General features: G+C 49.5%; 2 long non-coding RNA genes across 3 annotated transcripts; one reads left to right on the forward strand and one right to left on the reverse strand.

The window, feature by feature from the left end:
• The first annotated feature begins 717 nt into the window (after positions 1-717).
• Positions 718-2,592, forward strand: LOC122491241. 2 transcript variants are annotated; one of them, XR_006299309.1, is made up of 2 exons: positions 718-1,463; positions 1,886-2,592. It is a non-coding gene; the product is annotated as an uncharacterized LOC122491241 (long non-coding RNA). The 2 variants fall into 2 exon arrangements; XR_006299310.1 differs by having other exon boundaries at positions 718-1,313.
• Positions 1,840-6,638, reverse strand: LOC122491242. Its single transcript, XR_006299311.1, has 3 exons — positions 6,257-6,638; positions 3,610-3,717; positions 1,840-1,947 (listed from the first exon to the last, which is right to left on the reverse strand). It is a non-coding gene; the product is annotated as an uncharacterized LOC122491242 (long non-coding RNA).
• Between the last annotated feature and the right edge of the window lie 272 nt (positions 6,639-6,910).

The following is a 6,910-nucleotide window of genomic DNA, read 5'->3' on the forward strand; positions in this document are numbered from 1 at the left end:
TGCTTCGGATTCTGTGACTTCTCTCTCTGCCCCTCCGCCTCTCACTGTCTCTCCTTCAAAAATAAATAAACATTAAACAAAAATTAAAGGGGCGCCTGGGTGGCTCAGTCGGTTAAGCGGCCGACCTCGGCTCAGGTCACGATCTCGCGTTCCGTGAGTTTGAGCCCCGCGTCGGGCTCTGTGCTGGCAGCTCAGAGCCTGGAGCCTGTTTCAGATTCTGTGTCTCCCTCTCTCTGACCCTCCCCTGTTCATGCTCTGTCTCTCCCTGTCTCAAAAATAAATAAAACGTCCAAAAAAAAAATTAAGAAAAATTTAAAAAAATTAAAAAAGAAAAGCCAAGCCAAATCAGTGAGGCAGAACAAATATTACTATTCTAAAATGTTATAAAAGGCATCCTCATTTACATACAGACCATCCTGGGGTGGGGGGGGAGCCAAAGTGACTCAGCAGGGGAGGCGGTGAGGTGGGGGTGGGGTGTCTGGGGTCCAGAGAGAAATAAACAGGATCTCCTTCCGGACGTTCACAAAAAATATGCAGAGCCCTTTAAAGCTGCATTCACAATCTAAGCTACTTCTGCGACTCTGTTGTTAATTTTAGAAAATAAGAATTGGAGGAAAGAGCGTGGTTGGATTTCATAAGTCTTGAGAGAAACTTCCCTCTGGCTTGTGTACCTCCAGTGGCTTTCTTCCCCGCCTCCGTCTTTTGCTCTCCCCTCCTCCCAGTGTTACCAGGCTTTCTCCGTAAAGCTCCCATCCTCCACCCCTCCACCCGTTCCCCACCTCCCTCCCCGCGCTGGGGGGCTGTGGGAGACACGCAGACCTCCCCCCTCGGTCTGCCTTCTCCTCTAGCCCTTGGGCCTCCCCTGGCTGCTTCCGGGCCGACCTCTTAGCTGTCTCCGTGAGGCCTCCGAACCCACCCCTTTGGCTCCCTGATGTTTACCTTCCAAGTTGAAAAGTTTAATTGCAGCCCCAAGTGAGGCCTAGGAGGCGGAGCAGGGCTGGGGGGGGGGGGGGGCGGGGAGGGAGGAAGTAATAAGGTCCCGACCGGCAGGAGGCCGTCCATTGGCCACCGAGGGGCAGTGACTGTGCCCGGGGTGGGGTGGGGGCCCTGGGGTGCCCACTGCTGATTATGATTAACCAGCCCGCGAGAGCCAAGGGCTGCTCATTCCTTCTCTGAAAACGCACGTTCCCCCCCAAACCCTTTAGCTCGGGACTCTCGCTTTTTTTCTTTCTGGGGCCAATTCTCCAATTCCATATGTCTGTTTTAACTGAGGAGTGCTTGGGGAGCACAGATGGCGAGGAAGAAGCTCAGAGGTAAAGTCGCACTGTCCCGCTGCGTCCCAGCAAAACCTTGGTGGTTTGGCGGTGACATGTTTGCAGCGGCCTGGAAGGGGAAAGAAGGGAACCTCTGCTTCCTTGGACGTGTGAAATCCAATCTTTTTGCCATCCTTGAAAAATGAAGGGGTCGGTGAGCTTGCTTTTTAAGTTTTTTTTAATGTTTATTTTTGAGAGAGAGAGCATGCGCAGGGAAGGGGCAGAGAGAGAGAGAGAGGGAGACAGAATTGGAAGCAGGCTCCAAGCTGTCAGCACAGAGCCCGAGTCGAGGCGCGAACTCATGAACTGTGAGATCGTGGCCTGAGCCCAAGTCAGATGCTCAACCGACTGAGCCACCCAGGTGCCCCGTGAGCTTGCTTTTTAAAAGAGAGGTGTTTTCTAAGCATTCTTGTAGTCCAGAGGCCCCTAGAGTGCCTGTCGAAGTGCCTCCAACTCCTGAGCCAGGGGAAGTGGGCATCCAGGTGAGGCCTCCCTGGAAGTGGCGTCCTGAGTTCCTAGGTTCGGGTGGGGAAGCGCCTGGGAAGCGCTTGGATCCCCCATTCGTACCCCAGCTGGTTCACTGTGCCGTTTGGAACCATCAGTCTCCGCTCGGCTACTTCCTTATGCGCAAGGTCTGCAAGCGGAAAATCAAAACGGAGATGAATTTTTCCGGCATCTGAGGCCTAAGGAGGAAATGTTTTGCGGCGTGGGCCATCGCCTCTGGGCAAGGTGGGATGGGCCGGAAGGTCAGTTGGGCCCGCTTCTAAAGGCGTTGGTGCCTCGGTTTCTCCATTCGCTCCCCCTTTGCTATCAACCGGTCCTAAGCAACCAGGTCGGAAGACATTTAATACTTGTATTCACGAAGATTCCCTCCTCTACCAAATTACTCGGCTCCGCTGAATGTTGCAAGCAGGACCTTGACTTTCGGACTCTCATCTTCACCTCTGCATTGCCCCATTTTGGCGACAATCCTGCCGAGTCAACACAGCCAGGATCCCCGGCCTTTGCTATCTGGATCCAGTTTCTTATCCTCCATCATCCCCCAGAGGATTTCTGATCCCTTCAGCCTGCCTTCAGCAAGAACCCTCCTTGGTCCACTTAGCAAGAATCTCCCTTTACCCCTGATGTTTCCTCTTAATAATATCCATCCACTGGCTCCCACCCTGCCCCGTGGCTATCAATCTCATGCGCCCATGTGGTACTCAGACTTGAGTCCAATGCTCCCCATTACAGTGGTCCCTAGTCCTTATTGCCTTGAATAAAATCTTCCTTGCCGTGATTTCGCAAGCGTCATCGAATAATTTTTTTCGTTAGTAGTATTTATGTATTTATTTATTTAAGATATTTATTTATTTTGGGGCAGAGCGCAAGCGGGGACGGGGTAGAGAGAGGGGGACAGAGGATCCGAAGCAGGCTTTGCACTGACAGGCGGACAGCAGCGAGCCCGATGGGGGACTCAAACTCACAACCTGCGAGATCATGACGTGAGCCGACGTCGGAGGCTCAACCGACTGAGCCACCCGGGCGCCCCAGCAGTATTTTTGATGTCAAGGGCTCTCACTACTTGTAATATCAGCCCGTGACAGAGCTGTTAGGATTACTATTGCTATCTCACAGATAAAGAACTTAAAACTCAATTAGGTCAGGTGACTCACCCGACTCACCCGACAAGTCCAGGACAGGCAGTCACCCCCCCCCCCACCCCCCACCACCTGGGTCTTCTGACTCCCACATGCTTGCTTCCTACCAGAGGCAGAAATGAGGTGCTCTCTAGTTTGAAGAATGCTCGGAGCCAAGAGAGTTAGTGTCAGCGCTGAGTCTGAAGTATGACTTTGATGAATTCCCTGCCCCAGTCAACAGGGACGGTTGTCTCTGCTAAGACAGGGAAGAGCCACCCCTTATTATGTAACAGCAGCTGCATTTCCCAGGAAGATCGCCATCTTTGCAGCATCTGAGCCTCGAGAAGCGCACTGGGAATGGACTGTTGGATATTTTGGGCCAGAGCTCTACCAGGGGAAATAATCTGAGTGATTGGAAAGAGCTTTTTTAAGCCCACCACGTCCTGTGAGGAGGTTGTGCGTCATCAGAGACATCACTTGGGTCTCAAAGGCTCTGTAAGCCTCCCCTTCTCACCAGCATATTTCAAGCTTATTGCCACTGGGCCAAACCAGGAGATAAAGGACACTCCGGGGGAAAAAAAGAAATGGGTTTGAAAGGAGCCAGGAGACCCTACCATTAAGTCAACAAGTTCAAAAAAAAAAAAAAAAAGGAACAGAAGAGAATTTGTAGTACTCACCTGTGCTCTGCTGGGGTCTCCAGAAAGGTGTCATTAAAGTAATGGCAGTGGTTTCAAGATGAATTTGATCCTTATAAAATGATCCAGCGAAGATGTTAGAGAGAAAGTCTGGGGAAAGAAAGGAGGAATCATGTAACCTGGGTCCAAATTCTGCATCAGTTACTAACTACTCACTTGACCTTAAATATGTCACCTCTCCTTTCCTGTCCTTAGCTTCCTTATTTGTACAACAAGGTAGTTGGGCAAGGTGACCCCACTTTTTAAGGCTCCTATAACCACCTGACACTCTTTAGCCCTCAATTTCCTGCCACAGCACCAAGGAGAAGGGTCGTGGCAGGCTGAAGCTATTGCCAATGGGCAGACAGAATACCTACCGGCATCCTGTACCCAAACACACTAAGGAAATAATAGTGTCACTGCCCCACCCAATTCACATCCAAATGGGGATTTATAGTTACAGAGCCTTCCATGAACACTGTCTGAACTATTATGGTAAGCATTTCAGTTTCTTCCCAGGCTACTGGGAGACCTGACACAGACGTGAGTATATGAAAAAGATATGTTCTTTCACCAACTGGAAGAAGCAGAGTGAGCTTCCAGAAGCTGGCCATGATCAGGCCTGGACCAGCTGCTTCCCAATACAAGCTTTTGATTAAACCCTGAGGTGATGATTCAATTTTTGTGGTTATGTGTTTCTATCCCTCCTTCTCTCCCTTTATTCCTTCATTCATCTACTCATCCACACATCTATCCATCCATCCATCTCTCCACCATCATCCATTCATCCATCCATCTATATACCCATCCACCCATCTATCATCCATTCATCCATTAATCCATCCACCCACCCATCCATCCATCATCCATCCATTTATCCACCCATCTATCCATCCATCCATCCTTCCATCCATCTCCCCACCACCATCCATTCATCCATCCATCTATCTATATACCCATCCACCCATCTATCATCCATTCATCCATCTCTCCGTCCAGCCACCCATCCATCTATCCACCCATCTATCCATCCATCATCCATTCATCCATCTATCAATCCATCTATCCATCCACCCATCCATCCCTTTATCTATTATTCTCTAAAAATATTTACTGAGCACATAGTTGTAGGGGTTATGGAAAGACCTGTGTAGGATATTAGGGACAGGTTGAAGATGGGCCCTTGTACCAGAAGAGTCCTTTCTCAATCTGGGAAGACACACTTCTGCAGCAAACATTGTGCAGCTAGAATCACCAGTGCTGATAAGGAGACAAGAGAGTCATGGGGCAGTCTTCGCCCTTCTTTCCCTCTCCATCCCTTTCATTCTCTTGGACACCTATGTAGCAGGTCTGTCTCTGTCACACTTCTTTAGCTGCAAGTAATTATGTGGTCACATTTACACAGCAAAGAATGGTAGGGAGCCATTTCACAAAAGAACACTACTGAGCTGCTTCCTGAATGATTGGCATTAGTATTGCAGCTGGGCCCTCCTCCTTGACCAGAGGAAGGTCGCTGTAGTAAAATGGGCCCTTAGTTTTCTCAGAGCACGTTAGTATTTTTTTAAAAAAATGGATGTACCCTCTTTTGGACACCTCTTCTGGAGCTTCTTTTTTTTTTTTTTTTTTAACGTTTATTTATTTTTGGGACAGAGAGAGACAGAGCATGAACGGGGGAGGGGCAGAGAGAGAGGGAGACACAGAATCGGAAACAGGCTCCAGGCTCCGAGCCATCAGCCCAGAGCCCGACGCGGGGCTCGAACTCACAGACCGCGAGATCGTGACCTGGCTGAAGTCGGACGCTTAACCGACTGCGCCACCCAGGCGCCCCTTCTGGAGCTTCTTAGTACGATTCTCATTCAACTTGTCTTATCATTAATTATACTACAAATGAATAATTAAAAGGGTAAGTACTTGCTGTGATATTCTCCCTGACCATCCCACTTTTAGGATGGTTGTGGTAAACTGGAGTTTGTCAGAGGGAGATGATCAGTATGGTGAGAAGGACATGGGCTAGAGATCATGCCATTGCATCAACAGCCTCCGATGGTGAACATCCACACCGTGGGGACCTTGCAAGAAGAAGGAGGATGTTTGTCATGGGTTAACCTAGAAGTTCAAGGCTAAGACAAAATTCCAAGGCAGATTGTAGTGCAACATAACAAGCTACTCTTCAAAATAACCAAAATGTCCATCAAGTGAAAAATAGATGAACAAGATGTGGCATAGTCATACGATGAAGTATTATTCCGTGACAAAGGGAATGAAGTGCCGATAACCTGCTACAACATGGATGAACCTTGAAAACACTGTGCCAGACGCAAAAGGGGACGTATTGTGCGACTCCATTTATATCAAATAGCCAGAATAGCCAAACCCAGAAACAGAAAGTAGATCCGTGGTTGCCTGGGGCTGGGGGTGGGGTGGTGGTCGGAAGAAAATGGGGGGTAATTGCTAATGGGCATGGGGTTTCTTTTTAGGTGATGGAAATGTCCTAAACCTGGGGTAAGGTTTGCACAACCCTGCGAATACATGAAAAACCACTGACTTGTACACTTTAAATAGGTAAATTGTATGGAACATAAATATCTCAAAAAAGCTACTATAAAAATTAGTTTGCTTGTTTTTAAAGTCTAAAAAAACCCGAAACTACCTTTTAACAAAGAGAGTGAAAGAATACAGTAGCACGGCGCTCGACCCGTGGGAAGTCCTGGATGCCCTGTGTCTCACTTCCGTCCCCTGACTTGTCCGGCAACGAGAAGACTGAGCTGAGGAAATAAGAACGCTTGTCATCCCTGGAGATACCAGCAAACACACGGTGACCGTCCGAAGGGAGTTGTAGAGGGTTCCTACAGTGAGGAGAAGGATGGGTCTGAGTTCGAATTTTCTTGAAAGTAGAGCCTTGAAGCCTAGAGTCGGGGCAAGTGATTGATCTGGGAGGCGATGCCAGGAGGCCATAGTTTGCAACAGGACAGGGGAGGCAGGGAAAGGGGAGCATTGTCAAGGTCACCGCTGTGGTCCTCTTGAGAAGCATACAGAATGCTTCTGCAGGTGCTCTGTTTGAAGGTGGGGGCTGGGCCACCCATCGACCAGCTCTTCTCCCCACCGACTGAGGACTGCCCCACACTTCCAGGCTGTACTTGGTTAGGAGCCAAAGGGACCACCACAGGGGCCCGGGGTCTGTGCACCCCATGCCTGGAGTGAGATGCCGTGAGTGAAGTGAGCCTGAGCTCACACAGAACTTTCCAGCACAGCTGTGACTGAGGGAGATGTGTTACAGGCACCAGACACATCGGCCATCGTGGGC

This window comes from Prionailurus bengalensis, chromosome C2 (assembly GCF_016509475.1).
Source record: "Prionailurus bengalensis isolate Pbe53 chromosome C2, Fcat_Pben_1.1_paternal_pri, whole genome shotgun sequence".
Classification (NCBI taxonomy): domain Eukaryota; kingdom Metazoa; phylum Chordata; class Mammalia; order Carnivora; family Felidae; genus Prionailurus; species Prionailurus bengalensis.